Consider the following 24,157-nt stretch of genomic DNA (forward strand, 5'->3'; position numbering starts at 1 on the left):
GCCGTGCCAGGAGAGCAGCGTGGAGACGCACGCCGGGGCCCTCGGCAGGCTCTTGGGGCTCCCGGAGGCGGCGGCTAGCGTCTACGGCCATACCACCCTGAACGCGCCCGATCTCGTCTGATCTCGGAAGCTAAGCAGGGTCGGGCCTGGTTAGTACTTGGATGGGAGACCGCCTGGGAATACCGGGTGCTGTAGGCTTTTGCTCCTCCCTCCCTCGCTGCTCCTTTTGTCTTCGGGGACTTCGCCACCACCCCCCCCACCACCACCACCACCCCCAGCACCACCACCACCACCACCACCACAACGACCCACCGTGACCACGACCCCGACCCCGTCCGGGCCACCCGCCAGACCCACGCACACCGAATCCTCACAGCTACGTCCCCGAATCCTCTCCCCTCCCCACACTCTCCTGTGGCGCGCGCCCGCGACACGGGTCACCAGCGAGGTTGGTCCCAGGCCACGTTGGGGACTGCTCCCCAACTGCCCTCCAGGCGGGCGGGGAGGGACGTGCGGAAGCCATGAGAAAGTGGGTCCTGCACCCCAGCGGGCCCCACAGCGGGACGCGCCACACCTGGGCTCGCCACAAGGTGGTGCACTGGGTCCAGGGCAAGACGCCAGGGGACAGAGAAGCAGGGAGCCTCAGTCGGGTGCTGCTCCACGTCGCCCTCCGTCGCTCAACCCAAGACAGGGCAGCCAGCGCGCGACCTCTACGTGGGATCCCGCCTCCCACGGCAGAGCCTGCGGTCACAGGGACAGAGGGCGCAGGCCGCCAGAGCTCCGGATACCAGCGGCAGCTCCCCGTCCCGCTCAAAGGGAGGGAGGGCCGCCGCTGGTGCCCAGTCGCCTGTGCCACCCTCCGGGTCTCAAAGCACTCCTCAGTCAGCTCAAGGACCGGGGCCACCTGGCCTTCGGGGTCACATGGGCTTGGGCACGACGGAAGGGACCGCTTGCCCCCGTGGAACAGACATTCTCCCCGTGGACAACCTCAGGTGCCGGGACCCTCTGCTCCGCCTTGGAAAACCCACCTTCTGCAATGTATGCCCAACGCAATCAGGCCGAGCAGATTGACCCCCTCGGCCCGGCCCCAGTGTGTGATGGGGCTCTGTGCGTGAGGGCTTGCTCTTCCCCACCTACACCAGGCACGGCATCTAACACACACACACACACACACACACACCACGCAGAGACACCCAGACCACGCACGCACGCACGGGGACGCACCCTCCTCTCCCCCACCCCACACACGAGCAGCCGAAGGACAAGAGGGTATGGCTGGGGCCTGAGCGGGAACAAGCGAAGCCTTGGTTTGCGGCCCCTCGGCCAACTGCATCAGGATTTTTGTCTGGGCTCGGAGGCCAGAGGATCTCTGCCATTTGCTAGCAGGGCCAGGGATGGCAGGAGGGTGGGTACGGGGCTCAGCCAGGGCCAGTTCTGCTGGCACGATCCTGTAGCACGTGGCCGCGTAGCACGGGGCCGGGTCTGAAGGAGGCCAAGCAGGGGCACAAGACCCAGCAGCGGCACAGGGAAGAGGCCCAGGGCACCCAGGAGCAGACGAGACCCGGGAGTCGTGCGTGCTTGGCGTGGCCGCGGGCCCCGTGACGCCCGAGGACTCGAGTGCTCAGCCCCGTGTAGTGGCCGCGAAGGCCTGCCTGGGAGAAACGCCCCGGGAGGCCGGCAGGAACCCGGGATCGGAAGGGATGTGGAGGGGCCCCGGGTCGGAGGAGATGGCTTTGGCTGTGTTTGGTTTTGTTTCTTCTTCCCAAGATCCCGGGTGTGAAAGGGGCCAGAGGTGAAGTCCTGGGCTGGAAAGCCTCACGATTCAGCCCCGCAGCCCCAGGCCCTGAGTGTGGAGGAGGGCGGAGCGGGTCGGCGAAGGGCGCGGCTGCCGTTTTCCTGATGGGCTGGAGGGGCAGTGGCGCTTTCCGGACGAAGAGGACCGGAAGGGTCCCCGAGACCTCCGCTGGGAGCCACGCACCCACCCAAGGATACGGCTCCAGGAGGCGACGGAGGAGGGCGGCTGCTTGCCCTGGCCCGAGCTGTGCGTCCCCCGCCTTGGCCACAGCAGTGGACATTCCCAGAAGAACAAGCGCCCGAGAGCACTGAGAAATTTTCCCCCGAGAAAACTTGACCCTCGTCCTGGCAGCAGGACACCTCGGGAAGAAAGCCACCCAGCGGCCACCTGGGCGAGACCGGCTGCCCGAGCAGGCGCGCGGGGCCTCTGGCCGCCGGCCACGGGCTGCCAGCCCCCACCCGGACTCCCAGCCGTGCCAGGAGAGCAGCGTGGAGACGCACGCCGGGGCCCTCGGCAGGCTCTTGGGGCTCCCGGAGGCGGCGGCTAGCGTCTACGGCCATACCACCCTGAACGCGCCCGATCTCGTCTGATCTCGAAAGCTAAGCAGGGTCGGGCTTGGTTAGTACTTGGATGGGAGACCGCCTGGGAATAAAGGGTGCTGGAGGCTTTTGCTCCTCCCTCCCTCGCTGCTCCTTTTGTCTTCGGGGACTTCGCCACCACCCCCCCCACCACCACCACCACCCCCAGCACCACCACCACCACCACCACCACAACGACCCACCGTGACCACGACCCCGACCCCGTCCGGGCCACCCGCCAGACCCACGCACACCGAATCCTCACAGCTACGTCCCCGAATCCTCTCCCCTCCCCACACTCTCCTGTGGCGCGCGCCCGCGACACGGGTCACCAGCGAGGTTGGTCCCAGGCCACGTTGGGGACTGCTCCCCAACTGCCCTCCAGGCGGGCGGGGAGGGACGTGCGGAAGCCATGAGAAAGTGGGTCCTGCACCCCAGCGGGCCCCACAGCGGGACGCGCCACACCTGGGCTCGCCACAAGGTGGTGCACTGGGTCCAGGGCAAGACGCCAGGGGACAGAGAAGCAGGGAGCCTCAGTCGGGTGCTGCTCCACGTCGCCCTCCGTCGCTCAACCCAAGACAGGGCAGCCAGCGCGCGACCTCTACGTGGGATCCCGCCTCCCACGGCAGAGCCTGCAGTCACAGGGACAGAGGGCGCAGGCCGCCAGAGCTCCGGATACCAGCGGCAGCTCCCCGTCCCGCTCAAAGGGAGGGAGGGCCGCCGCTGGTGCCCAGTCGCCTGTGCCACCCTCCGGGTCTCAAAGCACTCCTCAGTCAGCTCAAGGACCGGGGCCACCTGGCCTTCGGGGTCACATGGGCTTGGGCACGACGGAAGGGACCGCTTGCCCCCGTGGAACAGACATTCTCCCCGTGGACAACCTCAGGTGCCGGGACCCTCTGCTCCGCCTTGGAAAACCCACCTTCTGCAATGTATGCCCAACGCAATCAGGCCGAGCAGATTGACCCCCTCGGCCCGGCCCCAGTGTGTGATGGGGCTCTGTGCGTGAGGGCTTGCTCTTCCCCACCTACACCAGGCACGGCATCTAACACACACACACACACACACACACACCACGCAGAGACACCCAGACCACGCACGCACGCACGGGGACGCACCCTCCTCTCCCCCACCCCACACACGAGCAGCCGAAGGACAAGAGGGTATGGCTGGGGCCTGAGCGGGAACAAGCGAAGCCTTGGTTTGCGGCCCCTCGGCCAACTGCATCAGGATTTTTGTCTGGGCTCGGAGGCCAGAGGATCTCTGCCATTTGCTAGCAGGGCCAGGGATGGCAGGAGGGTGGGTACGGGGCTCAGCCAGGGCCAGTTCTGCTGGCACGATCCTGTAGCACGTGGCCGCGTAGCACGGGGCCGGGTCTGAAGGAGGCCAAGCAGGGGCACAAGACCCAGCAGCGGCACAGGGAAGAGGCCCAGGGCACCCAGGAGCAGACGAGACCCGGGAGTCGTGCGTGCTTGGCGTGGCCGCGGGCCCCGTGACGCCCGAGGACTCGAGTGCTCAGCCCCGTGTAGTGGCCGCGAAGGCCTGCCTGGGAGAAACGCCCCGGGAGGCCGGCAGGAACCCGGGATCGGAAGGGATGTGGAGGGGCCCCGGGTCGGAGGAGATGGCTTTGGCTGTGTTTGGTTTTGTTTCTTCTTCCCAAGATCCCGGGTGTGAAAGGGGCCAGAGGTGAAGTCCTGGGCTGGAAAGCCTCACGATTCAGCCCCGCAGCCCCAGGCCCTGAGTGTGGAGGAGGGCGGAGCGGGTCGGCGAAGGGCGCGGCTGCCGTTTTCCTGATGGGCTGGAGGGGCAGTGGCGCTTTCCGGACGAAGAGGACCGGAAGGGTCCCCGAGACCTCCGCTGGGAGCCACGCACCCACCCAAGGATACGGCTCCAGGAGGCAACGGAGGAGGGCGGCTGCTTGCCCTGGCCCGAGCTGTGCGTCCCCCGCCTTGGCCACAGCAGTGGACATTCCCAGAAGAACAAGCGCCCGAGAGCACTGAGAAATTTTCCCCCGAGAAAACTTGACCCTCGTCCTGGCAGCAGGACACCTCGGGAAGAAAGCCACCCAGCGGCCACCTGGGCGAGACCGGCTGCCCGAGCAGGCGCGCGGGGCCTCTGGCCGCCGGCCACGGGCTGCCAGCCCCCACCCGGACTCCCAGCCGTGCCAGGAGAGCAGCGTGGAGACGCACGCCGGGGCCCTCGGCAGGCTCTTGGGGCTCCCGGAGGCGGCGGCTAGCGTCTACGGCCATACCACCCTGAACGCGCCCGATCTCGTCTGATCTCGGAAGCTAAGCAGGGTCGGGCTTGGTTAGTACTTGGATGGGAGACCGCCTGGGAATACCGGGTGCTGTAGGCTTTTGCTCCTCCCTCCCTCGCTGCTCCTTTTGTCTTCGGGGACTTCGCCACCACCCCCCCCACCACCACCACCACCCCCAGCACCACCACCACCACCACCACAACGACCCACCGTGACCACGACCCCGACCCCGTCCGGGCCACCCGCCAGACCCACGCACACCGAATCCTCACAGCTACGTCCCCGAATCCTCTCCCCTCCCCACACTCTCCTGGGGCGCGCGCCCGCGACACGGGTCACCAGCGAGGTTGGTCCCAGGCCACGTTGGGGACCGCTCCCCAACTGCCCTCCAGGCGGGCGGGGAGGGACGTGCGGAAGCCATGAGAAAGTGGGTCCTGCACCCCAGCGGGCCCCACAGCGGGACGCGCCACACCTGGGCTCGCCACAAGGTGGTGCACTGGGTCCAGGGCAAGACGCCAGGGGACAGAGAAGCAGGGAGCCTCAGTCGGGTGCTGCTCCATGTCGCGCTCCGTCGCTCAACCCAAGACAGGGCAGCCAGCGCGCGACCTCTACGTGGGATCCCGCCTCCCACGGCAGAGCCTGCGGTCACAGGGACAGAGGGCGCAGGCCGCCAGAGCTCCGGATGCCAGCGGCAGCTCCCCGTCCCGCTCAAAGGGAGGGAGGGCCGCCGCTGGTGCCCAGTCGCCTGTGCCACCCTCCGGGTCTCAAAGCACTCCTCAGTCAGCTCAAGGACCGGGGCCACCTGGCCTTCGGGGTCACATGGGCTTGGGCACGACGGAAGGGACCGCTTGCCCCCGTGGAACAGACATTCTCCCCGTGGACAACCTCAGGTGCCGGGACCCTCTGCTCCGCCTTGGAAAACCCACCTTCTGCAATGTATGCCCAACGCAATCAGGCCGAGCAGATTGACCCCCTCGGCCCGGCCCCAGTGTGTGATGGGGCTCTGTGCGTGAGGGCTTGCTCTTCCCCACCTACACCAGGCACGGCATCTAACACACACACACACACACACACACACCACGCAGAGACACCCAGACCACGCACGCACGCACGGGGACGCACCCTCCTCTCCCCCACCCCACACACGAGCAGCCGAAGGACAAGAGGGTATGGCTGGGGCCTGAGCGGGAACAAGCGAAGCCTTGGTTTGCGGCCCCTCGGCCAACTGCATCAGGATTTTTGTCTGGGCTCGGAGGCCAGAGGATCTCTGCCATTTGCTAGCAGGGCCAGGGATGGCAGGAGGGTGGGTACGGGGCTCAGCCAGGGCCAGTTCTGCTGGCACGATCCTGTAGCACGTGGCCGCGTAGCACGGGGCCGGGTCTGAAGGAGGCCAAGCAGGGGCACAAGACCCAGCAGCGGCACAGGGAAGAGGCCCAGGGCACCCAGGAGCAGACGAGACCCGGGAGTCGTGCGTGCTTGGCGTGGCCGCGGGCCCCGTGACGCCCGAGGACTCGAGTGCTCAGCCCCGTGTAGTGGCCGCGAAGGCCTGCCTGGGAGAAACGCCCCGGGAGGCCGGCAGGAACCCGGGATCGGAAGGGATGTGGAGGGGCCCCGGGTCGGAGGAGATGGCTTTGGCTGTGTTTGGTTTTGTTTCTTCTTCCCAAGATCCCGGGTGTGAAAGGGGCCAGAGGTGAAGTCCTGGGCTGGAAAGCCTCACGATTCAGCCCCGCAGCCCCAGGCCCTGAGTGTGGAGGAGGGCGGAGCGGGTCGGCGAAGGGCGCGGCTGCCGTTTTCCTGATGGGCTGGAGGGGCAGTGGCGCTTTCCGGACGAAGAGGACCGGAAGGGTCCCCGAGACCTCCGCTGGGAGCCACGCACCCACCCAAGGATACGGCTCCAGGAGGCAACGGAGGAGGGCGGCTGCTTGCCCTGGCCCGAGCTGTGCGTCCCCCGCCTTGGCCACAGCAGTGGACATTCCCAGAAGAACAAGCGCCCGAGAGCACTGAGAAATTTTCCCCCGAGAAAACTTGACCCTCGTCCTGGCAGCAGGACACCTCGGGAAGAAAGCCACCCAGCGGCCACCTGGGCGAGACCGGCTGCCCGAGCAGGCGCGCGGGGCCTCTGGCCGCCGGCCACGGGCTGCCAGCCCCCACCCGGACTCCCAGCCGTGCCAGGAGAGCAGCGTGGAGACGCACGCCGGGGCCCTCGGCAGGCTCTTGGGGCTCCCGGAGGCGGCGGCTAGCGTCTACGGCCATACCACCCTGAACGCGCCCGATCTCGTCTGATCTCGGAAGCTAAGCAGGGTCGGGCTTGGTTAGTACTTGGATGGGAGACCGCCTGGGAATACCGGGTGCTGTAGGCTTTTGCTCCTCCCTCCCTCGCTGCTCCTTTTGTCTTCGGGGACTTCGCCACCACCCCCCCCACCACCACCACCACCCCCAGCACCACCACCACCACCACCACAACGACCCACCGTGACCACGACCCCGACCCCGTCCGGGCCACCCGCCAGACCCACGCACACCGAATCCTCACAGCTACGTCCCCGAATCCTCTCCCCTCCCCACACTCTCCTGGGGCGCGCGCCCGCGACACGGGTCACCAGCGAGGTTGGTCCCAGGCCACGTTGGGGACCGCTCCCCAACTGCCCTCCAGGCGGGCGGGGAGGGACGTGCGGAAGCCATGAGAAAGTGGGTCCTGCACCCCAGCGGGCCCCACAGCGGGACGCGCCACACCTGGGCTCGCCACAAGGTGGTGCACTGGGTCCAGGGCAAGACGCCAGGGGACAGAGAAGCAGGGAGCCTCAGTCGGGTGCTGCTCCATGTCGCGCTCCGTCGCTCAACCCAAGACAGGGCAGCCAGCGCGCGACCTCTACGTGGGATCCCGCCTCCCACGGCAGAGCCTGCGGTCACAGGGACAGAGGGCGCAGGCCGCCAGAGCTCCGGATGCCAGCGGCAGCTCCCCGTCCCGCTCAAAGGGAGGGAGGGCCGCCGCTGGTGCCCAGTCGCCTGTGCCACCCTCCGGGTCTCAAAGCACTCCTCAGTCAGCTCAAGGACCGGGGCCACCTGGCCTTCGGGGTCACATGGGCTTGGGCACGACGGAAGGGACCGCTTGCCCCCGTGGAACAGACATTCTCCCCGTGGACAACCTCAGGTGCCGGGACCCTCTGCTCCGCCTTGGAAAACCCACCTTCTGCAATGTATGCCCAACGCAATCAGGCCGAGCAGATTGACCCCCTCGGCCCGGCCCCAGTGTGTGATGGGGCTCTGTGCGTGAGGGCTTGCTCTTCCCCACCTACACCAGGCACGGCATCTAACACACACACACACACACACACACACACACACACACACACACACACACACGCAGAGACACCCAGACCACGCACGCACGCACGGGGACGCACCCTCCTCTCCCCCACCCCACACACGAGCAGCCGAAGGACAAGAGGGTATGGCTGGGGCCTGAGCGGGAACAAGCGAAGCCTTGGTTTGCGGCCCCTCGGCCAACTGCATCAGGATTTTTGTCTGGGCTCGGAGGCCAGAGGATCTCTGCCATTTGCTAGCAGGGCCAGGGATGGCAGGAGGGTGGGTACGGGGCTCAGCCAGGGCCAGTTCTGCTGGCACGATCCTGTAGCACGTGGCCGCGTAGCACGGGGCCGGGTCTGAAGGAGGCCAAGCAGGGGCACAAGACCCAGCAGCGGCACAGGGAAGAGGCCCAGGGCACCCAGGAGCAGACGAGACCCGGGAGTCGTGCGTGCTTGGCGTGGCCGCGGGCCCCGTGACGCCCGAGGACTCGAGTGCTCAGCCCCGTGTAGTGGCCGCGAAGGCCTGCCTGGGAGAAACGCCCCGGGAGGCCGGCAGGAACCCGGGATCGGAAGGGATGTGGAGGGGCCCCGGGTCGGAGGAGATGGCTTTGGCTGTGTTTGGTTTTGTTTCTTCTTCCCAAGATCCCGGGTGTGAAAGGGGCCAGAGGTGAAGTCCTGGGCTGGAAAGCCTCACGATTCAGCCCCGCAGCCCCAGGCCCTGAGTGTGGAGGAGGGCGGAGCGGGTCGGCGAAGGGCGCGGCTGCCGTTTTCCTGATGGGCTGGAGGGGCAGTGGCGCTTTCCGGACGAAGAGGACCGGAAGGGTCCCCGAGACCTCCGCTGGGAGCCACGCACCCACCCAAGGATACGGCTCCAGGAGGCGACGGAGGAGGGCGGCTGCTTGCCCTGGCCCGAGCTGTGCGTCCCCCGCCTTGGCCACAGCAGTGGACATTCCCAGAAGAACAAGCGCCCGAGAGCACTGAGAAATTTTCCCCCGAGAAAACTTGACCCTCGTCCTGGCAGCAGGACACCTCGGGAAGAAAGCCACCCAGCGGCCACCTGGGCGAGACCGGCTGCCCGAGCAGGCGCGCGGGGCCTCTGGCCGCTGGCCCCGGGCTGCCAGCCCCCACCCGGACTCCCAGCCGTGCCAGGAGAGCAGCGTGGAGACGCACGCCGGGGCCCTCGGCAGGCTCTTGGGGCTCCCGGAGGCGGCGGCTAGCGTCTACGGCCATACCACCCTGAACGTGCCCGATCTCGTCTGATCTCGGAAGCTAAGCAGGGTCGGGCCTGGTTAGTACTTGGATGGGAGACCGCCTGGGAATACCGGGTGCTGTAGGCTTTTGCTCCTCCCTCCCTCGCTGCTCCTTTTGTCTTCGGGGACTTCGCCACCACCCCCCCCACCACCACCACCACCCCCAGCACCACCACCACCACCACCACCACAACGACCCACCGTGACCACGACCCCGACCCCGTCCGGGCCACCCGCCAGACCCACGCACACCGAATCCTCACAGCTACGTCCCCGAATCCTCTCCCCTCCCCACACTCTCCTGTGGCGCGCGCCCGCGACACGGGTCACCAGCGAGGTTGGTCCCAGGCCACGTTGGGGACTGCTCCCCAACTGCCCTCCAGGCGGGCGGGGAGGGACGTGCGGAATCCATGAGAAAGTGGGTCCTGCACCCCAGCGGGCCCCACAGCGGGACGCGCCACACCTGGGCTCGCCACAAGGTGGTGCACTGGGTCCAGGGCAAGACGCCAGGGGACAGAGAAGCAGGGAGCCTCAGTCGGGTGCTGCTCCACGTCGCCCTCCGTCGCTCAACCCAAGACAGGGCAGCCAGCGCGCGACCTCTACGTGGGATCCCGCCTCCCACGGCAGAGCCTGCGGTCACAGGGACAGAGGGCGCAGGCCGCCAGAGCTCCGGATGCCAGCGGCAGCTCCCCGTCCCGCTCAAAGGGAGGGAGGGCCGCCGCTGGCGCCCAGTCGCCTGTGCCACCCTCCGGGTCTCAAAGCACTCCTAGTCAGCTCAAGGACCGGGGCCACCTGGCCTTCGGGGTCACATGGGCTTGGGCACGACGGAAGGGACCGCTTGCCCCCGTGGAACAGACATTCTCCCCGTGGACAACCTCAGGTGCCGGGACCCTCTGCTCCGCCTTGGAAAACCCACCTTCTGCAATGTATGCCCAACGCAATCAGGCCGAGCAGATTGACCCCCTCGGCCCGGCCCCAGTGTGTGATGGGGCTCTGTGCGTGAGGGCTTGCTCTTCCCCACCTACACCAGGCACGGCATCTAACACACACACACACACACACACACACCACGCAGAGACACCCAGACCACGCACGCACGCACGGGGACGCACCCTCCTCTCCCCCACCCCACACACGAGCAGCCGAAGGACAAGAGGGTATGGCTGGGGCCTGAGCGGGAACAAGCGAAGCCTTGGTTTGCGGCCCCTCGGCCAACTGCATCAGGATTTTTGTCTGGGCTCGGAGGCCAGAGGATCTCTGCCATTTGCTAGCAGGGCCAGGGATGGCAGGAGGGTGGGTACGGGGCTCAGCCAGGGCCAGTTCTGCTGGCACGATCCTGTAGCACGTGGCCGCGTAGCACGGGGCCGGGTCTGAAGGAGGCCAAGCAGGGGCACAAGACCCAGCAGCGGCACAGGGAAGAGGCCCAGGGCACCCAGGAGCAGACGAGACCCGGGAGTCGTGCGTGCTTGGCGTGGCCGCGGGCCCCGTGACGCCCGAAGACTCGAGTGCTCAGCCCCGTGTAGTGGCCGCGAAGGCCTGCCTGGGAGAAACGCCCCGGGAGGCCGGCAGGAACCCGGGATCGGAAGGGATGTGGAGGGGCCCCGGGTCGGAGGAGATGGCTTTGGCTGTGTTTGGTTTTGTTTCTTCTTCCCAAGATCCCGGGTGTGAAAGGGGCCAGAGGTGAAGTCCTGGGCTGGAAAGCCTCACGATTCAGCCCCGCAGCCCCAGGCCCTGAGTGTGGAGGAGGGCGGAGCGGGTCGGCGAAGGGCGCGGCTGCCGTTTTCCTGATGGGCTGGAGGGGCAGTGGCGCTTTCCGGACGAAGAGGACCGGAAGGGTCCCCGAGACCTCCGCTGGGAGCCACGCACCCACCCAAGGATACGGCTCCAGGAGGCGACGGAGGAGGGCGGCTGCTTGCCCTGGCCCGAGCTGTGCGTCCCCCGCCTTGGCCACAGCAGTGGACATTCCCAGAAGAACAAGCGCCCGAGAGCACTGAGAAATTTTCCCCCGAGAAAACTTGACCCTCGTCCTGGCAGCAGGACACCTCGGGAAGAAAGCCACCCAGCGGCCACCTGGGCGAGACCGGCTGCCCGAGCAGGCGCGCGGGGCCTCTGGCCGCTGGCCCCGGGCTGCCAGCCCCCACCCGGACTCCCAGCCGTGCCAGGAGAGCAGCGTGGAGACGCACGCCGGGGCCCTCGGCAGGCTCTTGGGGCTCCCGGAGGCGGCGGCTAGCGTCTACGGCCATACCACCCTGAACGCGCCCGATCTCGTCTGATCTCGGAAGCTAAGCAGGGTCGGGCCTGGTTAGTACTTGGATGGGAGACCGCCTGGGAATACCGGGTGCTGTAGGCTTTTGCTCCTCCCTCCCTCGCTGCTCCTTTTGTCTTCGGGGACTTCGCCACCACCCCCCCCACCACCACCACCACCCCCAGCACCACCACCACCACCACCACAACGACCCACCGTGACCACGACCCCGACCCCGTCCGGGCCACCCGCCAGACCCACGCACACCGAATCCTCACAGCTACGTCCCCGAATCCTCTCCCCTCCCCACACTCTCCTGGGGCGTGCGCCCGCGACACGGGTCACCAGCGAGGTTGGTCCCAGGCCACGTTGGGGACCGCTCCCCAACTGCCCTCCAGGCGGGCGGGGAGGGACGTGCGGAAGCCATGAGAAAGTGGGTCCTGCACCCCAGCGGGCCCCACTGCGGGACGCGCCACACCTGGGCTCGCCACAAGGTGGTACACTGGGTCCAGGGCAAGACGCCAGGGGACAGAGAAGCAGGGAGCCTCAGTCGGGTGCTGCTCCACGTCGCGCTCCGTCGCTCAACCCAAGACAGGGCAGCCAGCGCGCGACCTCTACGTGGGATCCCGCCTCCCACGGCAGAGCCTGCGGTCACAGGGACAGAGGGCGCAGGCCGCCAGAGCTCCGGATGCCAGCGGCAGCTCCCCGTCCCGCTCAAAGGGAGGGAGGGCCGCCGCTGGCGCCCAGTCGCCTGTGCCACCCTCCTGGTCTCAAAGCACTCCTCAGTCAGCTCAAGGACCGGGGCCACCTGGCCTTTGGGGTCACATGGGCTTGGGCACGACGGAAGGGACCGCTTGCCCCCGTGGAACAGACATTCTCCCCGTGGACAACCTCAGGTGCCGGGACCCTCTGCTCCGCCTTGGAAAACCCACCTTCTGCAATGTATGCCCAACGCAATCAGGCCGAGCAGATTGACCCCCTCGGCCCGGCCCCAGTGTGTGATGGGGCTCTGTGCGTGACGGCTTGCTCTTCCCCACCTACACCAGGCACGGCATCTAACACACACACACACACACACACACACACACACACACACACACACCACGCAGAGACACCCAGACCACGCACGCACGCACGGGGACGCACCCTCCTCTCCCCCACCCCACACACGAGCAGCGGAAGGACAAGAGGGTATGGCTGGGGCCTGAGCGGGAACAAGCGAAGCCTTGGTTTGCGGCCCCTCGGCCAACTGCATCAGGATTTTTGTCTGGGCTCGGAGGCCAGAGGATCTCTGCCATTTGCTAGCAGGGCCCGGGATGGCAGGAGGGTGGGTACGGGGCTCAGCCAGGGCCAGTTCTGCTGGCACGATCCTGTAGCACGTGGCCGCGTAGCACGGGGCCGGGTCTGAAGGAGGCCAAGCAGGGGCACAAGACCCAGCAGCGGCACAGGGAAGAGGCCCAGGGCACCCAGGAGCAGACGAGACCCGGGAGTCGTGCGTGCTTGGCGTGGCCGCGGGCCCCGTGACGCCCGAGGACTCGAGTGCTCAGCCCCGTGTAGTGGCCGCGAAGGCCTGCCTGGGAGAAACGCCCCCGGAGGCCGGCAGGAACCCGGGATCGGAAGGGATGTGGAGGGGCCCCGGGTCGGAGGAGATGGCTTTGGCTGTGTTTGGTTTTGTTTCTTCTTCCCAAGATCCCTTGTGTGAAAGGGGCCAGAGGTGAAGTCCTGGGCTGGAAAGCCTCACGATTCAGCCCCGCAGCCCCAGGCCCTGAGTGTGGAGGAGGGCGGAGCGGGTCGGCGAAGGGCGCGGCTGCCGTTTTCCTGATGGGCTGGAGGGGCAGTGGCGCTTTCCGGACGAAGAGGACCGGAAGGGTCCCCGAGACCTCCGCTGGGAGCCACGCACCCACCCAAGGATACGGCTCCAGGAGGCGACGGAGGAGGGCGGCTGCTTGCCCTGGCCAGAGCTGTGCGTCCCCCGCCTTGGCCAGAGCAGTGAACATTCCCAGAAGAACAAGCGCCCGAGAGCACTGAGAAATTTTCCCCCTAGAAAACTTGACCCTCGTCCTGGCAGCAGGACACCTCGGGAAGAAAGCCACCCAGCGGCCACCTGGGCGAGACCGGCTGCCCGAGCAGGCGCGCGGGGCCTCTGGCCGCTGGCCCCGGGCTGCCAGCCCCCACCCGGACTCCTAGCCGTGCCAGGAGAGCAGCGTGGAGACGCACGCCGGGGCCCTCGGCAGGCTCTTGGGGCTCCCGGAGGCGGCGGCTAGCGTCTACGGCCATACCACCCTGAACGCGCCCGATCTCGTCTGATCTCGGAAGCTAAGCAGGGTCGGGCCTGGTTAGTACTTGGATGGGAGACCGCCTGGGAATACCGGGTTCTGTAGGCTTTTGCTCCTCCCTCCCTCGCTGCTCCTTTTGTCTTCGGGGACTTCGCCACCACCCCCCCCCACCACCACCACCCCCAGCACCACCACCACCACCACCACAACGACCCACCGTGACCACGACCCCGACCCCGTCCTGGCCACCCGCCACACCCACGCACACCGAATCCTCACAGCTACGTCCCCGAATCCTCTCCCCTCCCCACACTCTCCTGGGGCGTGCGCCCGCGACACGGGTCACCAGCGAGGTTGGTCCCAGGCCACGTTGGGGACCGCTCCCCAACTGCCCTCCAGGCGGGCGGGGAGGGACGTGCGGAAGCCATGAGAAAGTGGGTCCTGCACCCCAGCGGGCCCCACTGCGGGACGCGCCACACCTGGGCTCGCCACAAGGTGGTACACTGGGTCCAGGGCAAGACGCCAGGGGACAGAGAAGCAGGGAGCCTCAGTCGGGTGCTGCTCCACGTCGCGCTCCGTCGCTCAACCCAAGACAGGGCAGCCAGCGCGCGACCTCTACGTGGGATCCCGCCTCCCACGGCAGAGCCTGCGGTCACAGGGACAGAGGGCGCAGGCCGCCAGAGCTCCGGATGCCAGCGGCAGCTCCCCGTCCCGCTCAAAGGGAGGGAGGGCCGCCGCTGGCGCCCAGTCGCCTGTGCCACCCTCCTGGTCTCAAAGCACTCCTCAGTCAGCTCAAGGACCGGGGCCACCTGGCCTTTGGGGTCACATGGGCTTGGGCACGACGGAAGGGACCGCTTGCCCCCGTGGAACAGACATTCTCCCCGTGGACAACCTCAGGTGCCGGGACCCTCTGCTCCGCCTTGGAAAACCCACTTTCTGCAATGTATGCCCAACGCAATCAGGCCGAGCAGATTGACCCCCTCGGCCCGGCCCCAGTGTGTGATGGGGCTCTGTGCGTGACGGCTTGCTCTTCCCCACCTACACCAGGCACGGCATCTAACACACACACACACACACACACACACACACACACACACACACACCACGCAGAGACACCCAGACCACGCACGCACGCACGGGGACGCACCCTCCTCTCCCCCACCCCACACACGAGCAGCCGAAGGACAAGAGGGTATGGCTGGGGCCTGAGCGGGAACAAGCGAAGCCTTGGTTTGCGGCCCCTCGGCCAACTGCATCAGGATTTTTGTCTGGGCTCGGAGGCCAGAGGATCTCTGCCATTTGCTAGCAGGGCCCGGGATGGCAGGAGGGTGGGTACGGGGCTCAGCCAGGGCCAGTTCTGCTGGCACGATCCTGTAGCACGTGGCCGCGTAGCACGGGGCCGGGTCTGAAGGAGGCCAAGCAGGGGCACAAGACCCAGCAGCGGCACAGGGAAGAGGCCCAGGGCACCCAGGAGCAGACGAGACCCGGGAGTCGTGCGTGCTTGGCGTGGCCGCGGGCCCCGTGACGCCCGAGGACTCGAGTGCTCAGCCCCGTGTAGTGGCCGCGAAGGCCTGCCTGGGAGAAACGCCCCCGGAGGCCGGCAGGAACCCGGGATCGGAAGGGATGTGGAGGGGCCCCGGGTCGGAGGAGATGGCTTTGGCTGTGTTTGGTTTTGTTTCTTCTTCCCAAGATCCCTTGTGTGAAAGGGGCCAGAGGTGAAGTCCTGGGCTGGAAAGCCTCACGATTCAGCCCCGCAGCCCCAGGCCCTGAGTGTGGAGGAGGGCGGAGCGGGTCGGCGAAGGGCGCGGCTGCCGTTTTCCTGATGGGCTGGAGGGGCAGTGGCGCTTTCCGGACGAAGAGGACCGGAAGGGTCCCCGAGACCTCCGCTGGGAGCCATGCACCCACCCAAGGATACGGCTCCAGGAGGCGACGGAGGAGGGCGGCTGCTTGCCCTGGCCCGAGCTGTGCGTCCCCCGCCTTGGCCACACCAGTGAACATTCCCAGAAGAACAAGCGCCCGAGAGCACTGAGAAATTTTCCCCCGAGAAAACTTGACCCTCGTCCTGGCAGCAGGACACCTCGGGAAGAAAGCCACCCAGCGGCCACCTGGGCGAGACCGGCTGCCCGAGCAGGCCCGCGGGGCCTCTGGCCGCTGGCCCCGGGCTGCCAGCCCCCACCCGGACTCCCAGCCGTGCCAGGAGAGCAGCGTGGAGATGCACGCCGGGGCCTTCGGCAGGCTCTTGGGGCTCCCGGAGGCGGCGGCTAGCGTCTACGGCCATACCACCCTGAACGCGCCCGATCTCGTCTGATCTCGGAAGCTAAGCAGGGTCGGGCCTGGTTAGTACTTGGATGGGAGACCGCCTGGGAATACCGGGTGCTGTAGGCTTTTGCTCCTCCCTCCCTCGCTGCTCCTTTTGTCTTCGGGGACTTCGCCACCACCCCCCCCCACCACCACCACCCCCAGCACCACCACCACCACCACCACAACGACCCACCATGACCACGACCCCGACCCCGTCTGGGCCACCCGCCAGACCCACGCACACCGAATCCTCACAGCTACGTCCCCGAATCCTCTGCCCCCCCACACTCTCCTGGGGCGCGCGCCCGCGACACGGGTAACCAGCGAGGTTGGTCCCAGGCCACGTTGGGGACCGCTCCCCAACTGCCCTCCAGGCGGGCGGGGAGGGACGTGCGGAAGCCATGAGAAAGTGGGTCCTGCACCCCTGCGGGCCCCACAGCGGGACGCGCCACACCTGGGCTCGCCACAAGGTGGTGCACTGGGTCCAGGGCAAGACGCCAGGGGACAGAGAAGCAGGGAGCCTCAGTCGGGTGCTGCTCCACGTCGCCCTCCGTCGCTCAACCCAAGACAGGGCAGCCAGCGCGCGACCTCTACGTGGGATCCCGCCTCCCACGGCAGAGCCTGCGGTCACAGGGACAGAGGGCGCAGGTCGCCAGAGCTCCGGATGCCAGCGGCAGCTCCCCGTCCCGCTCAAAGGGAGGGAGGGCCGCCGCTGGCGCCCAGTCGCCTGTGCCACCCTCCGGGTCTCAAAGCACTCCTCAGTCAGCTCAAGGACCGGGGCCACCTGGCCTTCGGGGTCACATGGGCTTGGGCACGACGGAAGGGACCGCTTGCCCCCGTGGAACAGACATTCTCCCCGTGGACAACCTCAGGTGCCGGGACCCTCTGCTCCGCCTTGGAAAACCCGCCTTCTGCAATGTATGCCCAACGCAATCAGGCCGAGCAGATTGACCCCCTCGGCCCGGCCCCAGTGTGTGATGGGGCTCTGTGCGTGACGGCTTGCTCTTCCCCACCTACACCAGGCACGGCATCTAACACACACACACACACACACACACACACACACACACACACACCACGCAGAGACACCCAGACCACGCACGCACGCACGGGGACGCACCCTCCTCTCCCCCACCCCACACACGAGCAGCCGAAGGACAAGAGGGTATGGCTGGGGCCTGAGCGGGAACAAGCGAAGCCTTGGTTTACGGCCCCTCGGCCAACTGCATCAGGATTTTTGTCTGGGCTCGGAGGCCAGAGGATCTCTGCCATTTGCTAGCAGGGCCAGGGATGGCAGGAGGGTGGGTACGGGGCTCAGACAGGGCCAGTTCTGCTGGCACGATCCTGTAGCACGTGGCCGCGTAGCACGGGGCCGGGTCTGAAGGAGGCCAAGCAGGGGCACAAGACCCAGCAGCGGCACAGGGAAGAGGCCCAGGGCACCCAGGAGCAGACGAGACCCGGGAGTCGTGCGTGCTTGGCGTGGCCGCGGGCCCCGTGACGCCCGAGGACTCGAGTGCTCAGCCCCGTGTAGTGGCCGCAAAGGCCTGCCTGGGAGAAACGCCCCCGGAGGCCGGCAGGAACCCGGGATCGGAAGGGATGTGGAGGGGCCCCGGGTCGGAGGAGATGGCTTTGGCTGTGTTTGGTTTTGTTTCTTCTTCCCAAGATCCCGGGTGTGAAAGGGGCCAGAGGTGAAGTCCTGGGCTGGAAAGCCTCACGATTCAGCCCCGCAGCCCCAGGCCCTGAGTGTTGAGGAGGGCGGAGCTGGTCGGCGAAGGGCGCGGCTGCCGTTTTCCTGATGGGCTGGAGGGGCAGTGGCGCTTTCCGGACGAAGAGGACCGGAAGGGTCCCCGAGACCTCCGCTGGGAGCCACGCACCCACCCAAGGATACGGCTCCAGGAGGCGACGGAGGAAGGCGGCTGCTTGCCCTGGCCCGAGCTGTGCGTCCCCCGCCTTGGCCAGAGCAGTGAACATTCCCAGAAGAACAAGCGCCCGAGAGCACTGAGAAATTTTCCCCCGAGAAAACTTGACCCTCGTCCTGGCAGCAGGACACCTCGGGAAGAAAGCCACCCAGCGGCCACCTGGGCGAGACCGGCTGCCCGAGCAGGCGCACGGGGCCTCTGGCCGCTGGCCCCGGGCTGCCAGCCCCCACCCGGACTCCCAGCCGTGCCAGGAGAGCAGCGTGGAGACGCACGCCGGGGCCCTCGGCAGGCTCTTGGGGCTCCCGGTGGCGGCGGCTACCGTCTACGGACATACCACCCTGAACGCGCCCGATCTCGTCTGATGTCGGAAGCTAAGCAGGGTCGGGCCTGGTTAGTACTTGGATGGGAGACCGCCTGGGAATACCGGGTGCTGTAGGCTTTTGCTCCTCCCTCCCTCGCTGCTCCTTTTGTCTTCGGGGACTTCGCCACCACCCCCCCCCCACCACCACCACCCCCAGCACCACCACCACCACCACCACAACGACCCACCGTGACCACGACCCCGACCCCGTCCGGGCCACCCGCCAGACCCACGCACACCGAATCCTCACAGCTACGTCCCCGAATCCTCTCCCCTCCCCACACTCTCCTGGGGCGCGCGCCCGCGACACGGGTCACCAGCGAGGTTGGTCCCAGGCCACGTTGGGGACCGCTCCCCAGCTGCCCTCCAGGCGGGCGGGGAGGGAAGTGCGGAAGCCATGAGAAAGTGGGTCCTGCACCCCAGCGGGCCCCACAGCGGGACGCGCCACACCTGGGCTCGCCGCAAGGTGGTGCACTGGGTCCAGGGCAAGACGCCAGGCGACAGACAAGCAGGGAGCCTCAGTTGAGTGCTGCTCCACATCGCACTCCGTTGCTCAACCCAAGACAGGGCAGCCAGCGCACGATCTCTACGTGGGATCCAGCCTCCCACGGCAGAGCCTGCGATCACAGGTACAGAGGGCACAGGCCGCCAGAGCTCCGGATGCCAAGCCCATGTGACCCCGAAGGCCAGGTGGCCCCGGTCCTTGAGCTGACTGAGGAGTGCTTTGAGACCCGGAGGGTGGCACAGGCGACTGGGCGACAGCGGCGGCCCTCCCTCCCTTTGAGCGGGACGGGGAGCTGCCGCTGGCATCCGGAGCTCTGGCGGCCTGCGCCCTCTGTCCCTGTGACCGCAGGCTCTGCCGTGGGAGGCAGGATCCCACGTAGAGGTCGCACGCTGGCTGCCCTGTCTTGGGTTGAGCGACGGAGCGCAACATGGAGCAGCACCCGACTGAGGCTCCCTGATTCTCTGTCCCCTGGCGTCTTGCCCTGGACCCAGTGCACCACCTTGTGGCGAGCCCAGGTGTGGCGCGTCCCCCTGTGGGGCCCGCTGGGGTGCAGGACCCACTTTCTCATGGCTTCCGCACGTCCCTCCCCGCCCGCCTGGAGGGCAGTTGGGGAGCGGTCCCCAACGTGGCCTGGGACCAACCTCGCTGGTGACCTGTGTCACGGGCGCGTGCCCCAGGAGAGTGTGGGGAGGGGAGAGGATTCGGGGACGTAGCTGTGAGGATTCGGTGTGCGTGGGTCTGGCGGGTGGTATGGAAGGGGTCTGGATCGTGGTCACGGTGGGTCGTTGTAGTGGTGGTGGTGGTGGTGCTGGGGGTGGTGGTGGTGGTGGGGGTGGTGGCGAAGTCCCCGAAGACAAAAGGAGCAGCGAGGGCGGGAGGAGCAAATGCCTACAGCACCCGGTATTCCCAGGCGGTCTCCCATCCAAGTACTAACCAGGCCCGACCCTGCTTAGCTTCCGAGATCAGACGAGATCGGGCGCGTTCAGGGTGGTATGGCCGTAGACGCTAGCCGCCGCCTCCGGGAGCCCCAAGAGCCTGCCGAGGGCCCCGGCGTGCGTCTCCACGCTGCTCTCCTGGCACGGCTGGGAGTCCGGGTGGGGGCTGGCAGCCCGGGGCCAGCGGCCAGAGGCCCCGCGCGCCTGCTCGGGCAGCTGGTCTCGCCCAGGTGGCCGCTGGGTGGCTTTCTTCCCGAGGTGTCCTGCTGCCAGGACGAGGGTCAAGTTTTCTCGGGGGAAATTTCTCAGTGCTCTCGGGCGCTTGTTCTTCTGGGAATGTTCACTGCTGTGGCCAAGGCGGGGGACGCACTGCTCGGGCCAGTGCAAGCAGGCGCCCTCCTCCGTTGCCTCCTGGAGCCGTATCCTTGGGTGGGTGCGTGGCTCCCAGCGGAGGTCTCGGGGACCCTTCCGGTCCTCTTCGTCCGGAAAGCGCCACTGCCCCTCCAGCCCATCAGGAAAACGGCAGCCGCGCCCTTCGCCGACCCGCTCCGCCCTCCTCCACACTCAGGGCCTGGGGCTGCGGGGCTGATTCGTGAGGCTTTCCAGCCCAGGACTTCACCTCTGGCCCCTTTCACACCCGGGATCTTGGGAAGAAGAAACAAAACCAAGCACAGCCAAAGCCATCTCCTCCGACCCGGGGCCCCTCCACATCCCTTCCGATCCCGGGTTCCTGCCGGCCTCCCGGGGCGTTTCTCCCAGGCAGGCCTTCGTGGCCACTACATGGGGCTGAGCACTCGAATCCTCGGGCGTCACGGGGCCCGCGGCCACGCCAAGCACGCACGACTCCCGGGTCTCGTCTGCTCCTGGGTGCCCTGGGCCTCTTCCCTGTGCCACTGCTGGGTCTTGTGCCCCTGCTTGGCCTCCTTCAGACCCGGCCCCGTGCTACGCGGCCACGTGCTACAGGATCGTGCCAGCAGAACTGGCCTGGCTGAGCCCCGTACCCACCCTCCTGCCATCCCTGGCCCTGCTAGCAAATGGCAGAGATCCTCTGGCCTCCGAGCCCAGACAAAAATCCTGATGCAGTTGGCCGAGGGGCCGCAAACCAAAGCTTCACTTGTTCCTGCTCAGGCCCCAGCCATACCTTCTTGTCCCAAGCTCCTGCTTCTGATGCTCATGTGTGGCATGGGGGTCGGTGTGGGAGCAGATGATGTGTGCCATGTGTGTTCGTGCATGGACTGGTTGTCTCTGCGTGGTGTTTCTGGAGGTTTTCTAATCCTGCTGGCTAACTGAGGTCAGTTGGTTAGGTGTCCCCAACATGGTCTTGGAGCAACATTGCTGGTGGTCCGTGTTACAGGCTCCTGCATGAGGAGATTTTGGGGTGAGGTGAGGATTTGAGGGAGTTACTGTGAGCATTGTGTTGGCGTGGTTCTGGCACTTGGCCTGGACAGGGTCGGAGTCATGGTCATTGTGGTTCGTGATGTTGGTGATTTCCAGGCGGACAAAAGCATCAGTGGGAGAAGGGGAAGCAATAGCCTGCAGCACCTGGTTTTCCCAGGCAGTCTCCCATCTAAGTACTAACCAGGCCCGACACTGAGTATCTTCCAAGAGCAGATGAGATCTGGAGTGTTCTGGTTGCTATGGCTGTATTTGCTAGCTGCCGGTTCTGGGAGCCCCAGGAGCTAGCAGAGTGCCCGGGAGTGAGTCTGCATTCTGGTCTCCTGGCACGGCTGGGAACGGTCTGGGGTCTGGCAGCTTGGTGTCTGCGCTCAGAGGCCCCATGGCCTAATTCTGCAGCCGGTCTCACCCAGGTGGCCACTAGGTGGCTTTCTTCCCGAGGTGCCAGGACGAGGATCAAGTTTTCTCAGGGTACAATTTGTGAGTGCTCTCTGTCATTTGTTCTTCTGCGAATGTGTCACCGCTATGGCAAAGGAAGGTGATGCACAGCTTGGGCCAGGGCAAGCAGCTGCCCTTCTCCTTCACCTCCTTCAGCTGTACACTTCGATGTGTGGTTGCTAATGGAGGTCTTGTGGACTTTTCCAGTCCTCGTCTTCCCAAATGGGCCACTGCCCCTCCAGCCCTTTGGAAAATGGCAGCCACCCTCTTCTCCAACCTTCTTTGTCCTCCACGTGGCATGTGTCTGTCTTGTGGTAGGGAGAGTTTTGGGGTCGTGGTCACTGTGGTGGGTGGTGGTGGTGGTGGTGGTGATGTCCTGGAGGACAAAAGGTTCAGTGAGGGAGGGAGGAGCAAAAGCCTACAGCACATGGTATTCCTAGGCGGTCTCTTGTGCACTTGGTGCACAAGTACAGGCTGTAATTTCTGGGGACCTTTTGATATGGAAACATTGCAAATGTGAATTGTGAGATGCTGGCTTGTGCCCATACAAACTCCAAAGAGTTACATCTACCAACATCCTTCTTTCTACAGCACCAGTTGCCAACTCAGAGGCAGGTATTCAATTTAGCCTGCCATCCAGTGGACTAAAAGACACACACAGAGGGAAGGGACAAGTGCAACAGCAATAGAAAATTCACATTTTTTATGTAAAATTTATGCTCATTACTGCTGAAACTGTGATGTACATCTCTTGTTTGCTTAATTGCAGCTATGTTTTTCTTTTTTTCCTGCACATTCCAATAGAAGTTTTGCCTTCTTGCTCCCCAATTCCCGCTATTGACCTCACTCCATCCCTCTCTTCTTACTGCTGGCATCCACGAGACCCCCATAAGCCACTTTCAAGTTTGCAATTGTAAAGCTCTCTTCCTCCTCAATTCTTACTTTCTGTCAACCACCAGAACAGCTCTCTAGCTATCAGTGTTTTTTCTCTTTGTCTACCCTATCATAATCCTCCTTCACTATCAATAATTCCAATAGATAAAAGGATTCCCAGGTTTTTTCTCTTTGTTTTCCAGTTCTGTATAGTTTATATTTGTTTTTTCAATTTTTTCTCCAATATTACTTCTCCCCTCTTTTGTTATCTACCACCACCCATCCTACTACATAAACTTTTCAACTTTTTTTACTCACTAGACCTTTCCCTTAGTTTCTATCCCACCATGGATCCTATTACCTTTAGCATTCCAGGAACATGAACAGTCACCTTTGCTCCAATTGAAAAGCAAACATACTGGAACAGTAGCAGTAACTCATCTTCATCAGGATTTACTGCAACTTCAAGGCTGCAGTTCAGTAACTGAGAAAATTTTAGTAGCTAAGTATTCTTTCCCTATGGAGAAAGGGGATAGAATTCAACATCTTGATAATAAGAAGCTGAAGGGATTGATATTGATCCACTATCCCCCCCATATTAAGATAAGAATACACACCAGAGCTCAACCACTACCCAGTCCTGGACAATCTTTTACTAAATCCCAAGCCTGGGTGCACTAGGAACTAGAACCTCAAACCAAAAACAACTGGATGCATAAATTTCAACGCAGAAACATGAAGCAACAATAACTTTCCTTCAAAAGCTAAGTCCACTGTCAAAGATCTAAACAACAGTGAAGAGAAGGAAATATCAAATATTGAATTCCAAAAAATAAGGGCAAGAATAATTATTGAGCTCGGAGAAGAGACAAAAAAGATAGTGTCTGATCTCAAGAGCATATGAATGAATAATTAAAGGAGCTCAAAGAGAATTCAAACAAAAGAATGAAAGTAAGAAGACCATGCAGAACATGAAAGAGGAACTTAATAAGGATATATAAATCTCAAAAAAGAATCACTCTGGATTGAGATGGGGCAAGATTGCAGACACCAAAAGGCACAATCCGCTGGTTTTGTCCTCCTGGGCCTGGAGTGGCCACTATATGCAGACCCTGGAAGCCCATGCAACTGCACAAGTGGGTGACAGTACCTCCGCCCTGTAGGTGCCAGAAGGCAGAAATCCACTGGCTTTGCTGCCTTGGGCACATCAACTTGCTGCCACACCTGCTGCCAGGAACCTAATGCCATATGCAAAAGTGTACCCCAAGCTCCACGGTTTGGTACTCTGCCATCACCAGAAGCCTGCTTCTCCACAATACACAAAGGCTCAGTGCTCCTGACTTCATCCACATGTGGGAGAGCCCCCCATTCCTCCATCAATAAGTGGGAATGCCAACTTACCCCTGAGTGGAGAATAGCAATGACCTACTACTCTGCATGTGGTGCCAAGAGGCCTGATTTCCAGAGGTGCACACAGACCTGTGCTCCCCACAACACCCATCTGTAGAAGAATCCCTGCTCCCCTGTCAAAGAGCAGGAACCCCAGTTCCCTCACTGAAGGATGGAAAGTGGTAATCTGCACCACAACAAGAACCTTGCTCAGGTGCATGGTGTAAGGTTTCCATCATGCCTCTCTCTGAGGAAAAATGCTGGAACCCCAGAGGAAAAAGCTGAAAACCCCAACTACAGGGGAACAAGAGATTGAAATCTCAAAACAGAAACAATTC

At 64.6% G+C, this 24,157-nt stretch overlaps 9 non-coding genes and 1 pseudogene across 9 annotated transcripts; 9 read left to right on the plus strand and 1 right to left on the minus strand.

Moving 5' to 3' along the window:
* The first annotated feature begins 79 nt into the window (after positions 1-79).
* Positions 80-198, plus strand: LOC141412332 (5S ribosomal RNA). Its single transcript, XR_012437170.1, has one exon. It is a non-coding gene; the product is annotated as a 5S ribosomal RNA (ribosomal RNA).
* A 2,145-nt stretch (positions 199-2,343) lies between these two features.
* On the plus strand, positions 2,344-2,462 carry LOC141413027 (5S ribosomal RNA; annotated as a pseudogene).
* A 2,145-nt stretch (positions 2,463-4,607) lies between these two features.
* Positions 4,608-4,726, plus strand: LOC141412566 (5S ribosomal RNA). The gene has a single exon (XR_012437408.1). It is a non-coding gene; the product is annotated as a 5S ribosomal RNA (ribosomal RNA).
* A 2,142-nt stretch (positions 4,727-6,868) lies between these two features.
* LOC141412567 (5S ribosomal RNA) lies at positions 6,869-6,987 on the plus strand. Its single transcript, XR_012437409.1, has one exon. It is a non-coding gene; the product is annotated as a 5S ribosomal RNA (ribosomal RNA).
* A 2,163-nt stretch (positions 6,988-9,150) lies between these two features.
* On the plus strand, positions 9,151-9,269 carry LOC141412539 (5S ribosomal RNA). The gene has a single exon (XR_012437381.1). It is a non-coding gene; the product is annotated as a 5S ribosomal RNA (ribosomal RNA).
* A 2,144-nt stretch (positions 9,270-11,413) lies between these two features.
* LOC141412334 (5S ribosomal RNA) lies at positions 11,414-11,532 on the plus strand. Its single transcript, XR_012437172.1, has one exon. It is a non-coding gene; the product is annotated as a 5S ribosomal RNA (ribosomal RNA).
* A 2,160-nt stretch (positions 11,533-13,692) lies between these two features.
* Positions 13,693-13,811, plus strand: LOC141412742 (5S ribosomal RNA). Its single transcript, XR_012437584.1, has one exon. It is a non-coding gene; the product is annotated as a 5S ribosomal RNA (ribosomal RNA).
* Positions 13,812-15,969: 2,158 nt separating this feature from the next.
* LOC141412335 (5S ribosomal RNA) lies at positions 15,970-16,088 on the plus strand. Its single transcript, XR_012437173.1, has one exon. It is a non-coding gene; the product is annotated as a 5S ribosomal RNA (ribosomal RNA).
* Positions 16,089-18,243: 2,155 nt separating this feature from the next.
* On the plus strand, positions 18,244-18,362 carry LOC141412995 (5S ribosomal RNA). Its single transcript, XR_012437837.1, has one exon. It is a non-coding gene; the product is annotated as a 5S ribosomal RNA (ribosomal RNA).
* Positions 18,363-19,674: 1,312 nt separating this feature from the next.
* LOC141412439 (5S ribosomal RNA) lies at positions 19,675-19,793 on the minus strand. The gene has a single exon (XR_012437279.1). It is a non-coding gene; the product is annotated as a 5S ribosomal RNA (ribosomal RNA).
* Positions 19,794-24,157: the final 4,364 nt, after the last annotated feature.

This window comes from Castor canadensis, chromosome 10 (genome assembly GCF_047511655.1).
Source record: "Castor canadensis chromosome 10, mCasCan1.hap1v2, whole genome shotgun sequence".
Taxonomy (NCBI): Eukaryota; Metazoa; Chordata; class Mammalia; order Rodentia; family Castoridae; genus Castor; species Castor canadensis.